Raw genomic sequence first — 27502 nt, 5'->3', positions numbered from 1 at the left:
TCAAACAGCAGCTATTAAACAACTGCAAGAAACGTAAACACAAAGAAGAACGAAACACACTGTTCTTAGAGGAAAAACATACAACTCCCAAGATGGGAGTTCCTCCATCATAGTCCAGTGTTACATTTAACACATCCTCTTTTTAGCTGCTCAAAACAACCGGATAAGTAGACATTTCCTTATTTTTGCATTGTAGTATTGACTGTGCAAGTTTAAGTAAGGATTGGTGAGGTGCAGATTTTTGCCGTGGACACGAATTTCATTTGATCTGATTGCCCCTCAGGTGGTCTAAATAGCATTGCACTGTTTTTTAGACTGCCATATTTGTTGCCATTGTGAATATGTTGTATGGCAATCCTAAAACCACCAATGATCTCAAACCAGAATGAGCAGAATAATTTGTGTTCAAAGGGGACAGACCAATCCATGAAGAAGGCTTTTACCCTGGGGAAAGGTGGTCATCCTCCAGAAAGGAACCCGTCTAAGGTTCATCTAGACTCTTTGCCCATCAACACATTTGAGGATAAGGAAGAAGCATACTCAGTTGAGTCTGAAGGGCATGACCTAGATGAGGAAGAATATGATGCTTCTGAAGGCACTTTGAGCATCCATACTGACCTCTAACCTAACAATTAACAGCAAGAGGATGCTAGGCAAGGTCCCTCCAATGTTCCGCCTTAATCTTCCAACATCCTGCTCAATACTTTTGATCTGGAGGAAAATATTCACCCACATTCCTCAGATTGGCTTCCCTCTGCAAAAACTGCAGCCTATGCCCAATCAAATTATATGAATGTGATATAAATTGAGATGCACCCGTTGGCCAGATAAGACCTCAGAGTTCAGCTTCTTTTGGAGAACCAAAGTTCTCCAAAAGATGAGTTCCTCGAACGCAAGGGGCCCTGATGAAATCATGATCCAAGGTAGAATAATGGTATGTGCCCAATGTGTTCCAGTATTTTTTCTTTTCTTTCTTCTTTCTCTTTCCACAATGAACCATGTTTGTGCCTCGAGTCTAGAGTGATACTTTGTGCACTGCTCTTTTGAGAGAAACATCATATCCCTTTTTGTATTTTTATTTAGAAAATGTCAGATATGAATTGAGTTACTGAGAGGGGGATTCAAGATCAAGGAGTGTCACCCCATCAAATGTGACCCAACACATTATATGTATATGATGTGTGCAGAACATGCAAGTATTTGATTTAATGCCAATGGTACACACAAACCAACCCCTCCGATTTCTGGCAGAAGGCATGCTTGATTTGGCTAAAATGTATGGGAAGTTTAGGAAGCTTGTAAAAGTGAGTGGTAAGAAGATCAATAACATACATATCTTGACTGGTATGATGAGACATCTAAGATACTCCAAAAGTCTTGGGTGTGGAGTCTTAAGGACTCCCTGTAAAAATTAAAGGAACAAGTGTAGGAATTTAAAAAAAAATAATGCAACAAAGACTTGACTGATCACAAGGTCACAGAAAAAAAATGACAGATTTGATGGTTAGTCCTAGGGACTCAATGTATCCACAGTTTAAAGAAACCATTACCATGAAGAGACCACTGAAGACAGTGCAAATGTCCTCATGTGGTTATATCCTTCTCTTCCATCCATTCTCTTCACCTCTACACACACTAAGAGAACCTCATCGCCCCAAAAGAGTACACCAATACCCCCCTCCATCCTACAAACTAGAGGACTCCAGGACTAGTACAAGCACATAGGGTGCATTCCAAAGTCCCCAGCTCCTAGTGAAGAGATGGTTTAAAGGTCTCAATGACACGTTTTGTCTCCAGTTGCTGCTTACACTTGCTGAAATGTGATCCAAGACAGGCTATTCTCCAGGCTCCACTAAAGCTATTACCCAATTCTAATGGTGACTTAGTGATGGTCCATGCCCATTGGACACCAAGAGAACTCATAAATTTAATTAAAAAACAATTCCAATATTAGGGAAGAACCCCAAAGTTTCTTGCCCAAACTAGTGTTCATTTTAACTGTTCAGTAGTGTCCATTTACTTATCTCCAAAACCCAATCTTTATCCAGTATCTAACTCACCCAATTCATTTGTTATCCTCAGGTCTTGTTACAGTTTTATGATTTTTCCTTCCCTGCTATTGACAGCTATGGAAGCAACAGCACCTTTTCAGTTTCAGTAGGGGGACGGGTGGGTGAATCAGTGTGGTGGGTACAGGGTGTGGTTAGGGGCAACACAAATCAAAAATGGCCCTTATGTAGCCGACCTGTTAAGGTGCCTTTCAGCTCCACCTATAAAAATTGCTGTCAAAGTGTACAGTACACCAGTCAGCCAAAGATGTTATTACTCATGCAAATACCCTGCAAATTCTACAGCTACATTGACCGTCCTTTCAATTCCCCAGGAGACTATGATGCTCTCTCTCCGCCAGGTCAGGTTGCAAGCATGGTGTGTCGGAGTGGGTTCTGGTCCTACTTCGGTAGGCCACCAGGAGTCGTTACACAGGAAGGTGTTGTTTCCGAAGATCAGCACTACCATTTTGTCAGTGGTGAAGTTTTAGGCAGTTGTTATTCATTCACTCGCCTTATTGATCATGCACCTACGGAAGTTGGCCTTTGTGGTAATGGGCTCCTCCGATAGTGAGAGGATTGGGGGTGTCATCTGCGTAGGATAAGTTCATTCCCTGGCTTAGGACAATGTTGGCCAAGAGGGTCATGCAGATGTTGAACAGTGTAGGCTGCAGGGCGAGGGATGCTGTAGTTGATGTTCTTGGGTTCCGAGGTGAAAGGTGCTGGTGAGTAAGGATGCAATCCATCTTTGGATTTGGATATGATGAAGCCTCTTGATAAGGGTGTGATGGGATACAGTGTTGAATGCTGCTGAGATGTCGAGGAGGATCAGGGTCCCCATTTCTCTCTGGTCGAAGAGAGTTTTGATGTCGTCAGGGTGTTTTCGGTGATGTGGCTGGTGTGGAATCTGGATTGAGAGGGTTATAGATTATTATTCATCTCCAGGAGTCCTGTGAATTGGCAGTTGATGGCTTTTGAGGACTGTGGTGGGAAAGGGGAGCAGAGAGATGAGACAGTTCTTGAGTCCGCTGGGATCAGCGGAAGGTTGATTGAGAAGGGATTTGATTTCTGTGCGTTGCCATACTTCGGAGAAGGTGGTCCAGGTTATGGATGAGTTGAGGATGGTGGTGAACTCACTGCTGATCATCCTGCTCCAGAGATTGAAAATGGTGGGGAACAAGGGTCCATGGTTGCACCCAAGTGGACGGAGTTCATGATAGCTCTGGTGTTTTGTGTGGTGAGCTAGTCTCTGGTAGTGAGCATGTGGTCGGAGTTCGCATCAATGTTTGCTTCCGTTGCAGCGAGAAAGCGGAGGCCTTTGGTGGCAGTGGGTTGGGATTTGAAGTTTTTGTAGATGGTGGAGATGTTCTGGTGGTGTCACAGAGTTCCTGCAAAGGGGTGATGATGTTTTTGGTGGCTGAGGGGTTGGAGAACTCTGATGATGTTGAAGAGATTTTTACTGTGGTTAGAGGTGGCTTTGATGAGTTCAGCCAGGGAGCTCTTTGTTTCTTTCAGTAGTTTGTGATATTAGTTGAGGAACAACTTGAGGGTGGCTCAGTCTCTGGGCTCCTTGCTGGGGCGCCATTTCCTTTCTAGTCATTTTTCAGTTGCGTTTTGCGGTTCTCAGTTCTGTGGTGTACCAATTGACCTGTTTAGATGACCTCTTGAGTTTGGTGGGCTTGACGGAGGCGATTGTCAGTGCAATCAGTAATTCTGGCAGAGACGTTTTTGACAGCCTGTTCTGGTTTGGTTGTAGTGTCTGGGGTGTCGGTCCACTGGCCCCTGATACTTTGTTGCAGCTACGGTGTGAGGTGCTGGAAAGCTTGGTTGCTGTACGAGGAGATCCTGTGATGGTGAAGTGGATCTGTCCAGGTGGGCTCGGTAACCTGGCTGTATCGGACTGTCACTGGCCATTAAGATGGGGTCGAGCTTGTGTGCATAGTGTGTGGGACAGTGACTAGTTGGGTGAGGCTGATGTTGTTCATGCTTTCGAGAAGGTTGGCGGGGTTGGTGTTGAAGGGAAAACGTAGTGTTCGGAGCGGATGGCTGGTAGGGCAATTAATTCAGGGATGAGTTGCAGAAACTGGGGTGTGGTCCTGGAGGTCTGCAGGCGAAGGTGCCTCTGGTGGTGGTTGTGCTGTTGATTTGGAGTTGAAAACTGAGGTGTTCCATGGTCAGGCGGTGTCGTCTGCAGCAGTGGATGGTTTGCTCTGTGGAGGATGGCAATTTCACCTCAGTCTTTGTTGATGCAGTCCCGGTGTGCTATCCTGCAGCCATCTGGAGTTGTTGAGGTGATGGCTGGAGCAAATGCAAGGTTGAGCCAGGTCAGTCAGAAAGAAATCGGAGGTGATGGGTGTCCCAGATCTCAATAGTGTGCTTGCAGAGTTATCCTGCAATGAGCAGGAGGTAGTGGAGTTGTTCCGATGAAGTCACAGTTGGCATGGTGGTGGTTGTTGTGCATGGGGTGCTCCAGTGTTGCAGGAAAAGAGACAGCTTCAGCAGGTAAAAGGTCCTACTGTTGATCATGGAGAAGTGCAAGAGAAGTTATTGTTGCAGAGTCTGGGGTCCAGGGCTTGGAGGCAGTGTGTGGCAAGAGAACCAGGGCTCCTGGCTTGGGCACAGTGCAGGTGCTGACGGGCTTGCCCTTGGCACAATTTTGGCTGTGGCAGCATGGGGCTGGGTAGTATAGCTTTTCTTTGATATAACAGGAATGATACCGGTCATACTATGGTGTTACCCTAAACACCTCCTTCCCAGCCTTGCCGGCAGTCAGAGAAATCTACATTTATACATACAGGGTTATGGACAGCTGAAAATAAGAATGAAATAATAGCTAGCTGTAATTTTCACCTTCAGGATCCCGGGAATTTTGTATTAGGTACCTTTGACCCTGTCCAGAATCCAAATTCACCTATCTTATGGAATATTTCTGTAACAATCGAAAAATGTTGCACTTAGCTGGCCGAAGAAAAGTTGAGCACCATTACATATGTGCAAGTAAAAACAAGTTACTTACCTGTAGACTCTTGTTCTCGAGTATTGATATCTTTCATAGATTTGCAAGCTTGAATCTTTCCTGTCATAATTGTGGTAGTCCCTCTGTAATAATAACAAGCAGTGGTATACACATAAGCATTGAAAGCCATAGAAAAGCCAAGTGACATTGGTAACCAACTCACTGTGTTTTATTAGAACCAAACGTCTACCAATCAGAACAGAGACTCTGAAGCACTCTTCCCCTTCAGGACCCCCATGGCTCAGATTTCAACCAAGAGCATACATAAAAAGAATGTAAGAGGTAACTTGAGTGGTGAGCTCTAATAGGGAGGAGGGAGGGATGAATGTGGATCTATGAAAGATATCAGATCTGGAGAACCACAATGTACAGGTAAGTAAATTGTTTTGTCTCAAGTATTGTATCTTCCCTAGATTCACACACTTGAATCAGACTAGTAAGCAGTATCAAGAAAAAGGCGGTGGGTATGACAAACTACTCAAGTAAAAAAATAACAATGACGTAGGAAGGCAACTATCAAGATCAGAACTAACATGCATTATTTCAAACTTAAAGCTTTAAAAACTTTGCATACCTTGATACATAGTGTTAGGGCAGGTTACCCCCCCTGTACAAGCAAGGACCCTCACTCTAGTCAGGGTAAGTCACACACAATCCAAATTATCCTGTGCCCACTCTCTGGTAGCTTGGAACTGAGCAGTCAGGCTTAACTTAGAAGGCAATGTGTAAAGTATTTGTGCAATAAATCATGCAACAACACAATAGAACACCACAGAAATACACCACACAGTGTTTAGAAAAATATATAATTTTTATCTGGTAAGATGCAGGTCAAAATGATCAAGATGCAATAAGTATATGTTGAAATATCACTGTAATAATGATATAAAGTGTCTTTAGTCTCTTAAAAGCAACAAAAGTCTCTTGGAAGCACAAAGTACCTGGTTTGCGTTCAAAATCTCCACAAGGCACCGCAGAGGAGATGTGAGGAAAACAGGGAGGTGTGCGTTGATTTCTCGGGCCGCACACGGCAATGCATCATTTATTTTTCACGCAGGGAAGGGTTTGCGTCGATTTCCGGCCCGTGGACTTGGATCCTCTTGGGGTTGTGGTGTTTTCAGACGCCCAGGGGACGATGCATTGAAATCCGGCACTAGCAGGATGAAGTCACAGGGCTTCGTCAATCCGGTGGGTGTTGCGTGGAAATCTCTACAGCGTGGCAGGCGCTGCGTCGATTCCTCTCAGGAAGTCGGGCTGCATCGTTCTGGCTTGGCTTTGCATCAATCCAGTTGGCCGTGCATTGAATTTCCAGTCGATACGCTGGTGCTGCGTCAATCTTCTCCTTGCGAGTTGTTCTTGCAGGAATGAAGTCTTTCTGGTCCTGAGACTTCAGGGAACAGGAGGCAAGCTCTATCCAAGCACTTGAAAAGCACTTCTTCAGCACAGCCAGAGAGCCGCAAGGCAGCAGGGCAACAGCAAGGCAGCAGTCCCTTTCAGAAAAGCAGTCAGGTGAGTCCTTTGGGCAGCCAGGCAGTTCTTGGCAGGCTGCAGGTTCTGGTTCAGGTTCTTCTCCAGGAAGGGTCTGAGTTGGTAGGGGCAGAGGCCCTGTTTAAATACCCAAATGTGCCATTGAAGTGGGGGAGTCTTCAAAGAGTGGCTTAGAAGCGCACAAGGTCCCCTTTCAGTTCAATCCAGTCTGCCAGGGGCCCAGTAGGGGGTGTGGCAGTCCTTTGTGTGAGGGCAGGCTACTGTCCTTTGACATGTAAGTGTCAGGCCCTCCACCCTCCACCCTCCCAGCCCAGGAAGACCCATTCAAAATGCAGATATATGCAAGTGAGGCTGAGCATCCTGTGTTTTGGGTTTGTCTGAGTGAATGCACAAGGGAGCTGTCAACTGAACCTAACCAGACGTGGATTGTAAGGCACAGAAGGATTTAAGTGCAGAGAAATGCTCACTTTCTAAAAGTGGCATTTCTAAAAAAGTAATATTAAATCCAAATTCCCCATTCAGCAGGATTTTGTATTACCATTCTGGCCATACTAAACATGACCTTCTTACTCCTCTCAGATCAGCAGCTACCACTCAAACAGTATATGAGCGTAGCCCTAATGTTAGCCTATGAAAGGAGCAGGCCTCACAGCAGTGCAAAAACGAATTTAGGAGTTTTACGCTACCAGGACATGAAAACTACACTGTTACATGTCCTGCCTTTTGTTTACACAGCCCCGTGCCCTAGGGGTTACCTAGGGCCTACCTTAGGGGTGACATATGTAGAAAAAGGGGAGGTTTAGGCTTGGCAAGTAATTTTAAATGCCAAGTCGAACTGGCAGTGAAACTGCACACAGAGACCTTGCAATGGCAGGCCTGAGACAAGGTTAAGGGGCTACTTAAGGGGGTGGCACCATCAGTGCTGCAGGCCCATTAGTAGCATTTAATCTACAGGCCCTGGGCACACATGGTGCACTTTACTAGGGAATTATAAGTAAATTAAATAATCCAATTGGGTATGATCGTGTTTAAAGGGAGAGAGCATATGCACTTTAGCACTGGGTAGCAGTGGTAAAGTGCGCAGATTCCTAAAACCAGCAAAAACAGTATCCAAGAAGTGGAGGGAGACAGGCAAAAAGTTAGGGGTGACCACCCTAAGGCTGTCAGGTCTAACACATAGGAAAAATAAGATTTCTGTACCTTATTGAAAGAGTTGACATAATACTGCTTATCCAACAGCAGCATTATTTTTTCACGAAGAAGCCAAACAATATTGTTTTACGAAGGGATGGACATTAGTCCACGCTGCCGCTCTTCAAATGTGCAGGAACGAAACTCCAGTAAACTGGGTTGTTTATGTGGCCACTTTTCCTGCATAATGCGCATTAACCTTTGCTGTCAATGGCCTTCCTGCTTTGTTGTGGCAAAAAGCAATGGCTGCAGAAACCCAATGCGCTATACTGCTCCGTGATGAAGTGTAACATTTTCTAGGCGGAGCAAATGATATTAGAAACTGATTGGATTTTCAAAAAGTCCTTGTTCTGCCTACATAAGACTTTAAACATTATTTGACATTCAGAGAATGCAGGGCTTTTTCAGCTGTGGGTGAAGGATTTAAAAAAAATGTTAACATAATTGGCTCATTCAAGTAAAATAAAGTTGAAACTTCCGTAATGAACTTGGAATTAGTTCTTAATATCACTGTGACATCTTTTAATTTTTTGTAAGGTTCATTAACTGTAAAAGCGTATATTTCACTTATTCACTTGCTGAAGTAAGGGCCAAGAGAAGAGCCATTTTCCACAATATATATTTGATGTCTGCCTTATGGATAGGTTCAAATTAACCTTTCATAAGCTGTGACAGCATAGAATTCAACTGCAAGGTCACTGCAGGTTTCTCTAAAAGGATGATAAACTCTGAAAGGACCTTTCATGAACTCCTTGATTAGACTATTAAACCATAAAAAGACCACTTTTTTGTTACCAAAATCTCAAAATATCGGCCAGATGACTTTTAATTGAAGTATGCGCTAGACCCGCAAGATGGAGTAGGTAAGGTAGTATCTGTTCTGGAGAGGATGTAAGGGGGTGTAGATTGTTATTTACGCACCAATGGCAAAACCTTTTCCATTTTGCCTTATAGGATCTACTCGTGGCATTCGCTCGAGACTGCTAAAGAACGGTCTTACAATCCTCTGGTGTATCCAAATTCATTGTCATGAGGAGCCAAGCTGATAAGCTGCATGACTGGATTTGTAGATTAACCCTCTGACCATTGTTCATGGAAAGGAAGTTTTCTGTAGGGCTGAACTGAATATGTGGAGATTCTGATAGGAGAAGAGCCTCTGTGAACCAATACTGTCTTGGTCACGCTGGAGCTAGCAGAATGAGCTGGCACGGTTCTCATTTCATTCTTTAAATAATCTTGGGAATTAGAGGAAAAAGCGTAAGCTAACATTCTTGTCCACGCTAGAAGAAAAGCATTTCGCCAAGACTTTTTCTGAAGAAATCTGCTTATCTATTTCTTGTATTTTTTGTTCTGAAGAGTTGCAAATAGATCTAGGTTTGAAGTTCCCAACTGTTGGAAAATTTAGAGTAACTACTGCTGATTTAGTTCCCATTCGTGCCACTGTTTTCCAGTTCTGCTGGGAATATGGTCATTTGTTCTCCGCCCCAGGGGCATGCTCCACTTGTAATTACATTTTGTGAGTAATCATATTTGCTGGGACTGGATAATGCCTTTGATTTAGTGTCTCCCACCCACTTTGTGGGATAGGACATGGTTGTGCTATTGTCCACCCTTACCAAGACTGAGGAAATGTGTATCCGGGGTATAAAGGTTTGGAGGCCTAGGAAAGTAGCCTCTAGAACTCTGGAAAACTGATAAGCATATTTGCGCCTCTCAAGAAGACCATTTTCTGTTAATTTTAAGGTCCTGCAGATGAGCTCCCCAACTCTCCAGGGAAGCATCGGTTGTCTTTATGAAATGGGGCTACATAGGAACCAACAACAGGCTCAAGGAGATATTTTTTTTTATTCTTCCACGCCATACCATCTCTAGTCTCATAGCTGGGGTAATTGCAATTGTGTCTTTGAAGGTTCCCTGGGCTTGAGGCCACTGTGTGTCCAATAGATCTTGCAACTGTCTTTTGCGCAGACAGCAGTTTGGAATTAAAAGAACGCAAAAAGACATAATTCCCAACATTGATGTGAATGTCCCATTACGTGTGAACTTTTTTCTTGAGTGGCAAGCAGTTATTGCCACTATTCGTTGAATTCTGTCCATAGTTGGATATGCTTTGGAAACTCGCACCGAGAACCACTCCTAAAAAAACTGGCAATCTGGATGGTGTTTGGGATAACGTTTCTCTGTTCAACTTTAAACCTAAATATTTGAATAGTGGAAGACAGTCCAAAGTAGATCTTTTTGCTAAGTGGAATGTGGGTCCTTTGATAAGCCAGTTGTCCAGGAATGAGAACACGTGATGACAGTTTCTTCAAGAACGCTGCGACAGGGGCCATGCATTTTTAGAAAACTCTAGGGGCTGAGCGCAGCCCAAAGGGAAGCACTTTGAATTGGTAATGGCACCCTGCCACCTAAAACCAGTATTTAGCCGTTGCAAAATCTCTTGTAAAGGCAGCATTCTGAAAGATTGTTTCTTCATGTGTTTGTTCAACAGCCTTAGATCCATAACTTGTCTCCATTTTCCTGACTTTTTTTGATGAAGAAGAAGTCTGAGTAGAAGCCTTGCTGCGATGTATAAGGGAACTTACACAGTCGGGTAATACTAGTTTCTTCCTCTTATCCTCAGGTACAATTTTTAGGAGGACTGACATGTCTGACCACATTTGTCTGTCATACCTTCCTAAGATGACTAGCACATTGGGTGCACTGATAGAAGTCACTGCCATAGCTGAAAAACACTTGGCAATGTTATCAAGCTGTCAACTTTCTTTGTCTGGAGGAGGTAAACAGGGCGGAAGGGTTTCTAGATTGCCTATGGGCTGCCTGCACGACCACAGAGTCAGGAAGAGGATAACCTCTTCGACATGCAGGTGAATTTTCTGGCACCTTATACTTCTTATCCAGTCGAGAAACGACAGCTGCGACCGAAGCTTGGGTTTTCATAAGCTTCAATCCTGCCTCCCAAATGTAATCTACAGTGGGAATTAATTTAATAGATTGTCAAGTTGAATCCTTAAAATCATAAAAGGAAACTTTCAGTCAGTATCAAAGGTAAGTCTAAACGCTAAGAAGCCTGTTTTAAGAGCTTATTAAATCCTCCTTTGTCCTCTGGAGGAAAGTTAGCAGGTGACTGTGTTGGTGAAACAGACAAAGGAACGACAATTATCCCACTCCTGACCAGAAACTGATGGGTCTTGAGGAATTTCACCCTCTTCCAGTTGTTTTTTCCACAGCACTCTCAATATAATCATCTCTTATTGTATTCAGAGATAAAATTATTTTTTCCCTTTTGTGTTTGTAGGCCCAAAATACTTTTCAAAAGAGACAATGTACCAGGTGTGTTAGAACCGGTGTATGCTGTACTGGAGCACTTGCCTCAGGGTACCTCTTGTACTAGTCATTGAACATTTGGCATAAATCTGTTACCAAGGAAATGAGTACAGAAACTGATTTCAGGTGAGCCATGATGTTCCTCATAAGGCTCATCATATGGATAATGTTCCTGGAAAGAGTCATAGCAATGAGTCTCAGATTATTTTCTAACATGAAAAGAAAAATCTCCTTTCAAATATGTGTAAGTCTTTACCAGGGTCATCGTCATCAGTGTCTTGGTATTTGATGTTCAGCTAAGTGGGGCTATAAGCTGACCCAAATGGTCCCTCATCACCAGACACTTGCATCTATACAGATGGACAAGGGGGAGAGGAGACACCTTACTTGGAGACTTTTGATCCCAGTAACTGATACCGGAATCCCTTCCTCCGAAATTAAAACTGTTTCCTTAAGCGACGTCGACAGGCTTGTCAACAACTGCGCCGATGATGAGAAAAGAGTTGGTCTTGTTGATATAAAAGTCTCTGATCCTGGGATCGTGGTAAAAGATTTCGACAACAAAGTAACTGTCGTCTTCGTCGATGAGGAAGATGTCGTCATTGTTTTCCTCATCAGAGATCGGGAGCCGTAGCCATTATTGCAAGGTGGGGGACATTGCCGTCAACAATTCTGCCTGTCGACCGTCTATGAATGACTCAACGATGGATCCATGGACGGACGGACTTTTACAGATGAGGGTTCTTTAAAAGGTGTCACAGGCACTGATGAAGAACAATATTTTTGTGACATGAAAGTTGGCTGAAAACTCCTTTGCTCACAAGATATTTCTGTTACAGAGCCTTTTCTGAGGCACTGCTTTCTTAGGATCTTTTTCATATGAGGTTGAGCTCTCCTTTTATACTCATCTTCATGATGGAGAATGACTCTGCCCCTCAGGATGCTAAGAATCAGAATGGGACTTCTTTGGAAGCCATAGAATTAGTCAAGCTTCAAGATCTTTTTGGGTTTTAGCAGAAAAGGTTCTGCAATGCTTACACTCCTTAGGTGTTATGAGGATATAAGTATTAAAGGCATTCCTTATGGAGATCTTCAGAGAATACTCATGGTTTCACACAAGATTTGCAAGACCTGAAGGGCCTCTTTAACACCATGTCAGAGGGATCTCAATTCAGGAAAAGAACCCAAGGGTTATCCCCCATGAGTTGTTTGATGAGTCAAATATCTCACTTTGGAGAGAAAGGGTAAAAAAACACAGAAACTGAGCAGAGCTCAGAAAGAGTCCCACACACAAGACATGTGCTTAGAAATCGAAGACATGGTGGCCCTTCAATAAAAAAGTGCATCAGGTCTGGGTTCTGATCGGATGAAGTTTGGTTCTAATGAAACAATGTGAATTTGTTACCAATGTCACTTAGCTTCTCTAGAGCTTTTAATGTTCATGTATAGCACTGCATAATATTATTTCTGTGCGACTCCATGACGACGAAGATTCAAGCATGTGAATCTATGAAAGGTTCAATACTGGAGAAATAATACTTTTGGTAACTTTTCTGTCATATTATATAGCAATATATGTTTCTGTATAAGTAATGATGATATAAGTCAAGATTGAATGTGGATGTAAAAGATGTGGCAAATGCAGCAGTGTTGTTGCAGTCAATTTAACACCATAATACTTCACACAGGGATCCAAAGTGGTGGGGAATTGAAGATTCCCTGGTCACTCGATATCTGATCTTTAACTCTCCCTATGCTCGAGCAGCAAGGGGGGTAAAAAAAATATTTGTCTCTCCATAAGAGAACCACCCTCCTGCAGCATCGTATCCATCATCAGTCATGTACAAAGTTGTCTCTGCAACAAAACCAGCCATGCACTTGGTGGCCTACATTGAGATGAAAACATATATTTGCATTGTGACTATGATGCTGATTTAATAGCCTGGTTACAAAGGAGAGTTTAGGGTACTCTAGAAGAAGTGAACACTACCACAATTTGATTTGATGTGGGTACTTACAAAGCATGCAAATGCACGAAGGCATCTTGGCGTTAACTTAAGTTGGAACCCCTCTCTTTGTTGAAAATTTACGTCACCTATAATTAAATAGCCCTCAGGAGTAACCAAGTGTTTGACATCTTATGAAAACAGGGAAAGTTATCCTGAGTTCTGAGAGCAAGTGGCATCCTTTTCCAGAGTGCGCTGGTACAATGAACAAAACTTCGACCACCCCAATTTGCTTTCTTAAATCTGGAAACAGTCACAGATCTTGTAAATGCTTATCAAAGGGCTCTATTTGGCAAATACCATATAAATTTCTTTCTGAGGAACTCTTGTCCAAGTCCATGGAGTGCTTTATGCGCTAAGCATAATGCTTTAAAAGCAATCCTTTTTTTCATTAGGCAGCCAGTGTAGCCTCATCAGAGCATTATTTACAGATTGATGCTTTGGAATTTTTTTAAGTAAACAGGCAGTATTTTGCAACATTTGGAGCTTAATTAGTTGTCTCTGTTTGATAACAACATATACCACATTACAATAGGCTAATCTAGATAAGACTAAAACAATAACCACTAAAAACCTTCAACGAACACCGCCAAAGCCACGGGCGCCAGGAGACCACCAGTAATGGCGGTCTCCCGTCCACCATATCATGGGTACTGCCGGATTTCCGCCACACTTTAGGCAGAAATCCAGCAACAGTCATGCTGGTGGGCAGAGGCGCTCTGGCGGTTCCACCACTGATCCCACCCCACCAGTAGGACACCGGCCGCCGTATTAAGGGCCATAATATGGCCTGGGGGGTGTCCCGTTGGCAGGGCGCTGCCGGCGGTGGAAGCGCCCCATCCTCCTTTTTGCCAGACAACCTTCTTCTCCGAGCAGGTAAGGTGATCGTCCGACAGGGGTGTGAGGGTGGGGGGTGTTGTACACATATTCAGTACATGGGCATGCCAAAGTGGGGGGGGAGGGTTATATGCTAGTTGTTATAAACACAGGAGTGCTGCTTACAACATTACTTCCACTGTGCACCACACAATGCTCCTTTGGCTTCATCATGCTGAAACCAAAACTATAATAGCGCTTTGGCCTAGTCCCAGGGACATGTAATCCTATTAACTTGGAACATATGGGGACTTAATAATCCTTGAAAAACTCAACTGGCGCTATTCTCATTTACAGTTACCCACTCTATAGTAGCCATCTGGAGATAGCTCAGGGAAGCCTATAAGGTACCCCTATAAACTTAGATAATACGCGGGGGCACCAAAGGCAGGTGATCAGAGTTTTTTTTATTTTCTTTTTTTTTTTTTTATAACTCTTTGGCGCCACATACATAAATTGTCACTGACAAATGTTTTGTGGGGAGAAGATCTTAATATCTATTTAGACCCTGATGACGGGAGGCCGGCTATGACATACTGGCATGGCAAACAGTCCGTCAAGGTAATCCGGGATGGATGGACAAATATGGTCTGGTGGACATTTGGCAGCCACAACACCTGGCAAACCGCGAGGGCACATACACATGTTCAGTACATGGGTCATGGTCTAGACTAGACTACTGGTTGGTATGCCAGGAATTGTGCACATGGGTGGAGGAGGTCACACACATGGCCAAGGCACTGTCAGATCCTGCGCCAGTGAAGTTGTGAATCTTGATTCCTGGTCTGACCCCTGCCCCATTTACATGGAGTTTTCAAGCAACAGCACTACTAGATCCTGTGTTCTGGGGTGGGCTCCATTCTGCCACTGGTGAATATTCTGATAAAAACATTGGCTCTATAGATGGGATAGATACATTATGGGAGTCACCGTTAGAGGTCACCATTATGCATTAGAACGCAGGCGGAGTGTTAAAGGCAATACACATGCAACCACAAAACACTGAGGATGCCAGTTGGTTCATAGAACGTGACTGAGCGTAACTCTAGCCAAGCTATCCTTGCTTCTATCCGGAAGCACATCACCACATTTAACAACACAGCAGCACAAGAGTTGCAGTACTTGTCCAAGCACCACACAGTTTGAGCATACAGGAGGGTGAGAGACCCAGATGCAGCTTGGCTGAGAAGCTGTAATCACCGAGGTGCCAAGAACATATAGGTGAAGATACATATGCTGGAGGCTGACAAACACTATGGTACAGCCTCCATTCTCACTGCTTACATGCATTTTTACACCTGCCTCTAAAATACTGTTCGTCTGCTACAGTAGATGAGATAGATGCCTATCTGGAGAATGTGGCGTTAGCATGCCTGTCCACTGGACACTCGAAGAGGTTAAAGAAGCCATACAAACTCTTCCAAATGATAAGGCCCTGGGCCTGGATGCCTAACTGGAGAATTCTATAAAGAGTATCCTGATAACTTACATATCATGTAAGAGGAGGCATATCATAAGCAGCTGTTGCCCCCCTACTTGCGCAGGGCCTTAATAGTGACTTTGCAGAAGCCTGACAAATTGCCAGAGCATTGCAAGTTGTACAGACCGCTGTCCTTCCTCAATATTGATATACAAATTCTAGCCAAGGTACTGGTGACACGCCTCCTACCATTACTCCCAAAATTGGTTCACCTGATCAGTTCGGGTTAATACCAACCAGATCAACCGTGCAGAACCTGCATACCATTTTTGCTTTGCTACACCAACTGAACCCCTCAATGCAGGCAGCGGCTGCCCTACTGGACGAGGCAAAAGCCTTTGACTTCACTGAATGGTCCGTGTTGGGATCCTGGCAGCATTCCTGCCCTGGATTTCCTTACCATACTCTGCTCCGGTAGCCAGGGTGTGCATCAATGGCCACACCTCAGAGGGATTCCCCATACACAGGAGTACACAACAGGGGTGCCCTTTGTCGCCATCATTATTTACGGTAACGTTGGAGACACTGACCTGTGTCATTTGGCAGAGACATGCTGCCTCCGTATTACATTTGAAACTGCGCCCCCTTAGTATCTTCCTCTATGCTGATGACATGGTGCTGTACGTAAGTCTCCTCCCTCCCCCCTGCATTTTTCACCTATGATTCAGGAATATGTCCAGTTCGAGAGCTAGCTGGGCTGAGTAGCAAAACAAAATCAGTTACACTACCATTATTGTCTAGCGCTCTGGAGTACCCCCTAGAGTTTCCATTAGTGTGGAACACAGACCCTGTTAAATACATGGGAATATGGAGTCATGGGGACCCGGACTTTGGAATCAGATACAACTATAGTAGGGCTATCTCCATATTAGTAGATCAGGTTTCCAGGTGGTCCCGGCTGCCACCATCTTTAGCTGACAGGAGAGCCGTCATGAAAATGGTGGTCCTGTATAATTTTCTATACCTCTTTATTAACATACCCATTGCATTACCAGTGTGCTTAAAAAAAAAAAAAAAAAAAAAAAAAAAAAGTAGGGCACATTTGCTAACACTAGTATGGGCTACAAACAGCCCAGCATCTGCTGAGCTATAAGTACACTGCCACATTCAGGCAGACGGGTTAATGCGTCCAATTTCCATTTATAATATTCGTGTGACCAGGATCACTTCACACATTTGTGGTATATGCCGCATGTTTATGTACCACATCTTGTGGAAGAACATGATGATGCCCATCCCATCCCACTCCAGACAATCCTGCTGCACAAGAGAGGGGGTGTCACACATGGAATTTAACACAGTACAGTCTACCACAGAGGTATGGTGGGAGTTGGGAGGGCGAGCAGGGAAGCCCCTTTAAATGCACTGGTGTTACTGTTACGATTCCATCCAGCAATGTCGGTCTTTAAGGAGAGTACCGAGCTGCGCATACTCGAAGGAGAGGGCCAAAGAATTATGGGAAATGCCTATACCAGGGCACCTTTGTGGCACTTGTAGATATTTCACATACTCAACAGCACACCTCATTATTACCATTTACATACAGCTTTACTGCTGCAACACAGGAGTTCTACCCCCAGTTGTCAAAGGAAAATGACATTATGCACTACAAACACTTCTCACGAGTGACACAAACACCTGATCACTAAATTTTATAATGTAGCACAGATAGACAGACCCCCAATAAGGCATTAGGGCGGTGAAATGCTGTGCTTGACAAATCATTGGAGGCGGAAGATTAGAAATTCTGCTGTCCACAGCTACTCACCCTCGCTTCTAATAGTAACTTGCGCATCATACACTTCAAATATTTGCATCAAATGTACTACATGCTGTGGTGTTCTGTACCTCGGCTGTGACCTAGCTTGATTCGGTTTCTAAGGTATGACGTAGTACATTAGCATCTATGTAGTGATGCAGACCAATAGAATTTAGGGTGGTTGCTAAGTGAGTGGGTTGAAGTTATATTTGACAGGGCATCTTTGGAACAGTGTACTCTTAATTATACAGGATTAGCCAGGACTCTGATGAGAACAGAGACATGAATGGGTAAGGAAAGCTTATGGTAGGTGTGCCTTCACAGGGTTATTGCACAGGTAGAAGGCAGATAGTAAAGGTAGTAAAGATGTACATCATCTACACCTATGGATTCAAACCCATTGGTGCCATCCCAGCACTGAAGGAGAAGGACTTGTATAGGTCAGTGTTTGACCTGCTTTTCATGTTCATCCTCCATCAGAACTTAGTAGATGTTCGGTTTGCTGTATAATTGCATTACAGTCACATCACTGCACATAATGTTGGCTGGGACATATGCTACGTTCTCATGGACTCCCCTGTGTACCAAACACTACCCCTTTTCATAGCCTATGACCTTCTCTTTAGGGAACATCATGAGAAATACCCAGCATGTCCCCCTTAGTTTCAAAGGTAGATAATGCTCACTCAGTTCGAGGAATCGCTTTGTATGGCATACTCGGACACCCCCAACTTGCATCCACAAACTGGAAGGAGTTGGATTTAGCACAGAGTGTGCGTTAAAGGCGCATTAAAAATATGTCTTCCTGAGCCTCAGGTGGCTGTCACAGGAGTCATTAGTAAAGGTTCGTTACGCATGCATTTGGTAATGTTAAGGAAGAACGAGGCAGTTACTTGACAGGTGGTAAAATGTAGTCAAACTTATTCCGTTCTGTGGCGTGTGAATGTGATTGGCCCTTGTCTGGCAGCAGTAAGTTAATGTGAGTGCAGTGATTGGTTGGATTGGGCCTGTGGCCGGCGATATGTAAGAGTTGTTTGTTGTGTGTGAATGGCGTGTGAATGGACCATAAAGAGGTTGGTGCCTGGACGCGGTTTTATGGCCCACCTTCAGAAGGCTTGGTTTCAATATTCAGATACTTTGATAAGTATTCATGCTTTGAAACTATAATTTCTGGAGGTGCTAAAACCAACCAGTGTGAGTGGTGGGTTAAATTCAACAAACTAGTACCAGGGGACTCCAAGGGTGCAGGACTTGCGTGGCTCTCACCAGTTTTCCTTCACCCAGAATCCCCTTGAAATAACAAAATGTGCTTAAAAAACACATTGGCCATGCATTCCAATGAGCAGAAGTCCAGGGATCTGCAGGGAGCCACAAGTTCCACTAAGTCTCCAGCGAAAATCTGCCTCACTTTAGTGAGTGGGCAAGTGACACGAGGGAAGTACCCAAAACGGATTGTGGAGACATTCAAATTAACTACCACAAAACAGCCTCGTTTTTTAAGACCGTCACCTAAGTATTTGGTCCTGGGCTCGGCAGCCATATAGGGAAACCAAACGCAGACATTTCTGAAAACTAGACACCCAAGGCAGCCCACGTAAAAGTGGCGTGTTTGGATTTAACAAAGTTTCCTTACCCAGAATACCCTGCAAAAGTGAAACGTTGATTAAAACCACTATTTTTTCTTTCTTTTTTATCACAGAAACTACAGGAATGTGCAGGGATCCTCAAAATTCCTACCACACAGTGTTTCCCCACTTGTCCTGATAAAAACACAACCCCGCTTGTGTGCCTGCTTCAGGAATTGACCCTTGTGTGATCCATTCCTGTCGTGGGCACTAGGCCTACCCACACAAGTGAGGTACCATTTTTTAATCGGGACACTTGGGGGAATGCTTGCTGGAAGGCAATTTGGGGCTCCTCTCATTTTTAGCCAAATTTTGAGGTTTACAAAGGATTCTGGGTAACAGAACCTGGTGAGAGCCCCACAAGTCATCCCATCTTGGATTCCCCTAGGTCTCTAGTTTAAAAAAATGCACAGGTTTGGTAGGTTTCCGTAGGTGCCGGCTGAGCTAGAGGCCAAAATCTACAGGTAGGCACTTTGGAAAAAATACCTCTGTTTTCAGTCAAAAAATTGGATGTGTCCATGTTGTGTTTTGGGGCATTTCCTGTCACGGGCGCTAGGCCTACCCACACAAGTGAGGTATCATTTTTATCGGGAGACTTGGGGGAACGCTGGGTGGAAGGAAATTTGTGGCTCCTCTCAGATTCCAGAACTTTCTGTCACCGAAATGTGAGGAAAAAGTGTTTTTTTAGCCAAATTTTGAGGTTTGCAAAGGATTCTGGGTAACAGAACATGGTCAGAGCCTCACAAGTCACCCCATCTAGGATTCCCCTAGGTCTCTAGTTTAAAAAAATGCACAGGTTTGGTAGTTTTCCCTAGGTGCCGGCTGAGCTAGAGGCCAAAATCCACAGGTAGGCACTTTGCAAAAAACACCTGTTTTTTTTTTAGAAAATGTGATATGTCCACTTTGTGTTTTGGGGCATTTCCTGTCGTGGGCACTAGGCCTACCCACACAAGTGGGGTACCATTTTTATCGGCAGACTTGGGGGAACATAGAATAGGAAAACAAGTATTATTGCCCTTTGTCTTTCTCTACATTTTTTCCTTCCAAATATAAGAGTGTGTAAAAAAGACGTCTATTTGAGAAATGCCCTGTAATTCACATGCTAGTATGGGCACCCCGGAATTCAGAGATGTGCAAATAACCAATGCTCCTCAACACCTTATCTTGAGCCCATTTTGGAATTACAAAAGTTTTCTTGATACCTATTTTTCACTCTTTATATTTCAGCAAATGAATTGCTGTATACCCAGTATAGAATGAAAACCCACTGCAGGGTGCAGCTCATTTATTGGCTCTGGGTACCTAGGGTTCTTGATGAACCTACAAGCCCTATATATCCCCGCAACCAGAAGAGTCCAGCTGACATAACGGTATATTGCTTTCAAAAATCTGACATCACAGGAAAAAGTTACAGAGTAAAACAAAGAAAAATGGCTGTATTCAGCTCAATTTCAATATTTTTTTATTTCAGCTGTTATTTTCTGTAGGAAAACCTTGTAGGATCTACACAAATTAACCTTTGCTGAATTCAGAATTTTGTTTATTTTCCAAAAATAGTTAGCTTTCCGGGATCCAGCATTGGTTTCCTACCCATTTCTGTCACTAACTGGAAGGAGGCTGAAAACACAAAAAATAGTAAAAATGGGGTATGTCTCAGAAAAATGCCAAAATTGTGTTGGAAAATGTGGTTTTCTGATTCAAGTCTGCCTTTTCCTGAAAGCTGGTGATTTTAGCACCGCAAAACCTTTGTTGATGCCATTTTCAGGGGAAAACCACAAGCCTTCTTCGGCAGCCCTTTTTTCCAATTTATTTGAAAAAAAACAAATGTTTGCTCTATTTTGGCTAATTTCTTGGTCTCCTCCAGGGGAAACCACAAACTCTGGGTACGTTTAGAATCCCTAGGATGTTGGGGGAAAAAAAAGGACGCAAATTTGGCGTGGATAGCTTACGTGGACAAAAAGTTATGAAGGCCTAAGCGCGAACTAACCCAAATAGCCAAAAAAGGGCTCAGCACGGGGGGAAGGCCCAGCAGCTAAGAGGTTAAGCAAAAGGCAAATCTGGCATTCTGGGAAATATTTTAGAGCTAAGTGCATCCTTGAGCAAATGTTGGTGCAAATAAATAAAAAAAACACAAAAAAACAAGTACCGCAAACAAGAGCGGGATGTTTCCTAGCTGTTTGCATTCCTCCACAACAGGACTTTTACCAGAGCAACCTCAGCCCCTGCCAATTCCGCTGGTGGCTTAATGGTGGATGTCTGTGGGATTTCACACAAAAACAACAACATGAAATGCAGGAAATTATGTGAATTACGCTGGTGTCATTGAAAATGCACCAGGGCCTAGTCTTGACCGCTTTTTCAACTCACAATGGCCCTGCCTCCTTTTCTTCATTTGGTTTCTGCTAGCTTCTATAATTGCCCTCTCATGCTTTGTCCTGCCTCTGGCCATTTCCTCCTCCTTCTCAGCAGATTTCTCTCCAATATCCACTGGGAGTTGTGTCAGGCACCATCTACTAAAATTCTCTTTCCCTGCTACAACGGCCTCATTTAAAATGTTTGTTCCTCGAAGCAGAGGATGACCTGGGATTTAAGCGGAACTTATTACATTCGAAACAGAAATTGCATCTACGATCAGTAAATATTAGCTAATAAATAAACTGTACTCCTTGAAATGTTCTCAGGTCTTAGCATTTTGTTTTTTTTTGGAAGGAAAACCCAAGGTTCAATTCCACTGAATCTGTAAAATGTACTAAAGTAACCTCAGGAATGTCATGCAATTGTTGGTGCATGATAATATACACCTCCTCTATTTGTCCTACTGTAAACAGCAGAAGCCCCCGAGGCTGGATAGGCACACTGAATCGGACTGCAACTTTATCAAATTGAAGCAGGGGCATCTCGAACAGAACGTGCAGTACCAGAGGGTATAGCGTGGTATCCAATTGACATCAGAATACAGAAATCGGAGTACGATGGGATGATGGGTGAGGGATGGCGGCCTACACTGGGATACAGCTAAACCACCCAGTCTGTTTTTACTAACATATTTTTTTTTTTACAATCCACAATTTTACACTACCTTAGACATGTTTACAAAATAAAGCGAATGGGGGTAAAGCAATCCAACATCACACAAATCCTCTCTGCTATGACTTTCTTAAAATTAAACCTTATTTTAATTACCACTGCATACTATAACTAATGTAACCGATTATTGGAGATACCAATCAATGTGAAGTTTGCTATATTTTTTTTAATGCCTGTAACGCTCACACTGAAAAACATTTAATTCTTTTAGCAAAGGCACTGAATTGGAATACATATCAACATATAGTACACTAGTTTAAGTCAATATTCCTAGTCAGATGCATACACAAATAGGGCGTAAAATGATGTATTTTAAACATAGAAGTTAAACTGTTCAGGGGTTGAGAACTACGGCTGGTAGGCCGAGACGACTGCGACTGTGACAAACAGCGAGTTGCAAGGGATAAACCTCAACAAGCACTTGAAATGCAACGGGCCTCGCATTTGCTCGAGTAGAGCTATTAGCATTGCAAATTTTTTCTTGCCACAAACTGAAAATGAAAAGTAAAACAGTTGACATAAACGAGTTGATTCAAAGCACCACGGGCGCAATGAGCACAAGCGACACAAAAGGAAAAAATAAGTTCGCTCTCAGTCAAACGAATTGGCAATCGTGCAATTATCCATGTAACAGGGACAGTCTGCCAGGCGGTAACAAAATCGCCCCAAGGAGGGACAACGTAAAGAATTTACCAATGATGATAAAGGATTTTTGAAAGGCAAGCCCGTGAACAAGTGAAAGTGATGGGCATGCAGCTGGTGTCGTTAAAAACCCAGAATTCTTACAAGTCAAAGCACTTGCATGCTCAACCTGAAAACAAGAAAGTGAAAACCAAGATAAGGGTTGGAAGAACAGAGAATGGGTACGTCACCAGAACTAGGCAAGGGATCATATCTTCTATAGCCAGAGTGACAGTACCAAGGTAATGACATTAATGTCACTTGATGGAAGAAATTTCTCTGCCACTAAGCACTAGAACTCACTGAATCACACATGGTCCCGTATGACATCTTCACCCAAATATCCTGGAGCATTTTCTTAACATCTTGATAGAAAACCCTTGCAAGAAATGGTGCAGAAGGATGGAAAGAAACTCCAAGCCAGCTCTATAGGCCGCCTATTACTAGCTTCGTCACCTTAAGCTCCTTTTATCCAGAGTCTGTCTGAACAACATCGGTTGATCACATCGCTACACAAAAATGAGTCTGGCTTCTGTAACACTGCTCTTGCAGTGACATGAGGAGCGCTAATGCCCAGGTGGCACACGCAGCACATTCCCAAATGAAAGGAAATTGCTGTGGGTGACCTTTCCAGCTTCACCTTGAATGCAGCACGCTTCAGTCCTTGTGGCAAGCTGTGTTAAGAGGCAGATTGGGAGTGAGTAATTTTTGGCATGTGCGGTTTGTTCCCATCCTTATGGACATGCTAAACTCATCTGTTCTTCTCAGTGCATCAATGGACAAGACCGGCTACTCCCATCTCAGATTCATGAAATATCAATGGTCAGCAAGGCAAAGCCAATTTTCATCCCATCGTTGCAAGCTCTGCCGGGCTCACAAATCTAGGAGTGATTTTCTCAAAGTGGCAATGCACATAATACATTTAAAGGTTCTACTCAATAATTACCACCTTCTCCATAACACGATTAACAATGCTCCATCAGCATTGCTACCAACCAGAAATGGTGAGCATTCAAGGAAAGTTAACGGCTGAAAAAGTTGAAAATACACAGTTGCCATTCTAAGACCTCATAGGTCAAGTGGCTAAACAGAGTTGAGCAGAGTTCACGGTTCTAGCATCTCCCTTCACCCCTTCTTAAACATAAATAGAAAGTGCTGGGGGAAAACGGACCACCACGCATCATCAAAATCAGCGATAAAATGTTCACATTGAATTTGTGCATCAAACCTTTCAAAGTGGATCAGTTGGTAAAGTAGCCTCTTTCTAGCATGGTTACCCCAATTTTTGGCCTGTTTCTCAGTGTGTTTTGACTGTGTCACTGGGATCCTGCTAGTCAGGACCCCAGTGCTTATGGGTTCTGCCCTATTAGTCAGTGTGTTTCACTGTTTTTGTCAATATGCTTGACTGTCACTGAAGTCCAGATAATCAGAACTCCAGTGCTTAAGCTCTCTCTGGTTCCAAATTTGTACTTACATACTGGTAACCCAGTATTCCACTCCAAATTGGCATACTGGATCCTCCTTATAAGTTCCTATTACATGGTACATAGGTACCAAGGGCATTGGGGTTCCAGGAGATCCTTATGGGCTTCACGATTTCTTTTGCCACCCATAAGGAGCTCAGACAAACACTTCTTCAGAACTGCCATTACAGCCTGAGTAAAATAGTGTATGCACTATTTCACAGCCATTTTCATTGCACCAGGTCACTTATAAGTCACCTATATTTCTAACCTTCAGACCCTGAAGGCTAGGTGCATAGTAACTGTGTGTGAGGGCACCCCTGCACTAGCAAAGGTGCCCCCACGTTGCCCAGGCCCCTTTTCCCAGACTTTGTGAGTGCAGGGATGCCATTATAAGTGTGCACTACATAGAGGTCAATACATATATGTAGCTTCACAATGGTAACTCCAAATATGGCCATGTAAGATGTCTAACAACTGGGAATTGTACCCTAATACTGATTCCAGTATTGGTTGCACAATCCCATGCATTCTGGGGGCTCCAGAACTGCCGTACCAGTTTTCTAGGGTTTTCCCTGCAGCCCCAGCTGGTGCCACCTCACAGACAGGTTTCTGCCCTCCTGGGGCTTGAGCAGCTGAATCCCAGGAAGGCAGAACAATGCATTTCCTTAAGGAGATGAGTGTTACACTTTCTCCCTTTGGAAATAGGTGTTAAAGGCATGGGAGGGATATACTCCCAGAACCTCTGGAAACGCTCTGAAGGGCACAGATGGTGCCCTCCTCTCATAATCCATTCTACACCAGTTCAGGGACCCCCAGTCCCTGCTCTTGCAGCAAACTGGACTAAGGAAAGGGGATTACCCACTCTCCTGTCCATCACCACCCCAAGGGTGGTGCCTAGAGCTCCTCCAGAGGGTCCCTGGGTTTTGCCTTCTTGGATTCCAAGGTGGTGGGACACTCTGGGAGCATCTGAGTGGCCAGTGCCAGCAGGTGACATCAGAGACCTCTCCTTATAGATCCTTACCTGGTTAGGTGACCAATCCCCCTTTCAGGGCTATTTAGGGTCTCTCCTGTGGGTGTTTCCTCAGATTCGGATTGCAAAACTCCAGCATCCTCCAGGGATCCTCTGCATCCTTTACTTCATCTTCTACCGACGGCTCAACTGCTGACTGCTCCAGGAACTCTACAAAACTGCAAGAAAGAAGCAAAGATGACTTCTGCAATCTTGTAACCTCAGCTCCTGCCAGCAACTGCAACAGTTTCCAGGTCGTGCAACCTCCGAGGACTGCCTGTCTTCAGCCTGCACCAGAAGAACCAAAGGAATCTCACGTGGTGTGACGAAGTCACTTCCCTGATTAAGCAGGCACCTCTCTGCAGCGATGACTGGTGGCTTGGACCCCTCTCCAGACAACAGGCATGGATCCAGCAACACGGGTGGTGACTAAAGTGACTCGGGCAGTCCCACTGTCCAACTTTGGTGGCGGTAAGGGCTTGCCTCCCCACACAAGACAGTACCCCCGTGCACCACGTGACTTGCAGTTGCTGAGGCTTGTGTGCAACCTTCCAAGAAGTTCTTTGTGCACAGCACAGCTTAGGCCCCCAAAACTCCATCCTCCGACGCACAGATTCCTGAATGGGTCTCCGACGGCATGGGAATCCTTTGTGTCATGCTGCGTGGGCCTCCAATTGCACCTCCTTTGTCCTCGTGCTGTGAGACTCCTGTGCGTGCTGCCTGGTCTCCTGAGGGCTCTCTGAGTTGCTGAGGGCTCTCTCGGTCTCACCCTCCTGGGTAGAGGCCACCAGGTCCCTGCTGGTCCCGGACAGCACCATTTTCCGCTAACCGCAAACTTTGTGTTTACCAAGGCTGGATGGCGGAATCCAGCAACGCAAACCAGACTACATTCATCCATCTAGCGTGGGACATCTACTGCAACAACCAGGATCCTGCATCTGTCTTCTTTGGTGCAATACTGACCGTCTTCTCACTGGTGGTTCCACTTTTGCACCTTCATCTGGGTTAGCAGGGGCTCCTGTTCTCCCTGGACTCTTCAGTGCTTCTTGGTCTTGGTCCCCTTCTTCCCCAGGTCTTCAGGCCCAGGAATCCATTGTTGATGTCTTGCAGTCTCTTCTGGTTCTTGCATTATCATCTCTCACAACTTCTAGTGTTTTTTAGGAAGCTTGCTGTATTTTACTCCTGCTGGTTGCCTGGACCAAGCGTGGGGTACATTACTTACCTTTGGTGTTTTCTTACACTCCCAGTGCCCCTCTACACACTACACTTGCCTAGGTGGGAAACTGACTTTCGCACTCCACTATTTTAGTATATGGTTTGTGTTCCTGCTAGGCCCATTGCAACCTATGGTGTTTTACACTATTTTCATACTGTGTACTTACCCTTTTCTAGTTGCTAATGTATATACTGTGTGATTTACTTACCTCCTAAGGGAGTATAGCCTACAAAGTATTTTTGGCATTGTGTGACTAAAATAAAATACCTTTAGGTTTGTAACACTGAGTATTGTCTTTCATGTGTGTAAGTACTGTGTGACTACAGTGGTATTGCAATAGCTTTGCATGGCTCCTAGTTCAGCCTTGGCTGCTCTGTCTACAGCTACCTCTAGACAGCCTGGCTTCTAGACACTGACTACATTTCACTAATTAGGGATAACTGGACCTGTTATAAGGTGTAAGTACCTTTGGTACCCACAACAAACCAGGCCAGCCTCCTACAGTTGGTACAAAATTAGACAATTGTGCCACAAGCAATATGGTGAACATTTTGGGTTCTCAAATAAAGTCTGTCCACTAACGTCTATAAGTGTGTACCAGCTACTAATCTGAAAGGTACATGGGGTGCACTGTATAGGAAAAAGCAGATTCATATAATTAGGTTTCTCCTAAGGAGGAACATCATGGTAACTTTATTCAGAGGAGTTGCGCTGAAGTCCAGTGGTGGCCAATCTAATGGCAGACTCCAAGAGGTGCATCCTCACCCAAACCAGTCCCAGAGATACATGTGTAGGAATGCTTTATTTTTCTAGCACAGTCAAGGCTAGGACTCAACGGAGAGCCTATCATCAATGAGAGAAAGACTAGCCCGGACCAACAATTCAATAGTGAGGTCAGCTGAGGAATAAGAGAGCAAGAGGAACCACAAGGTGCCTAGAAGAAGGGCAACAAGGGTAAGTGGGGTGATTGTCACTAGGATGGTCTTTTGTTACTTTCTGAAGTATAGGACCAATGATGGAAGCCAGATGAGCGGGTGGGAATTACTAAGTATCTGTGTGTATAGAGAGAAGGCTCAACAACTTCTTAAATCATTCCTTTGCTTCTCGACTTGGAGTGGGCACCCCTGTAGTACTGTTAGTCGGAGGATAAAGTGGTCCATTTCCTTCAGACCCTTGAGGAGATAGAGTACAGCATCCAAGAAGCTCTTTACAGGTGTCAGTGAAGAG

General features: G+C 44.1%; 1 protein-coding gene across 3 annotated transcripts in view; it reads right to left on the bottom strand.

The window, feature by feature from the left end:
- Window positions 1-27502, bottom strand: part of LOC138303890 (chloride channel CLIC-like protein 1) — a 1109212-nt gene that overhangs the window by 888452 nt on the left and 193258 nt on the right. The window lies entirely within an intron of this gene.

The sequence above is a fragment of the Pleurodeles waltl genome, chromosome 7 (genome assembly GCF_031143425.1).
Source record: "Pleurodeles waltl isolate 20211129_DDA chromosome 7, aPleWal1.hap1.20221129, whole genome shotgun sequence".
Classification (NCBI taxonomy): domain Eukaryota; kingdom Metazoa; phylum Chordata; class Amphibia; order Caudata; family Salamandridae; genus Pleurodeles; species Pleurodeles waltl.
This window is presented reverse-complemented; position numbering and strand designations above follow the sequence as displayed.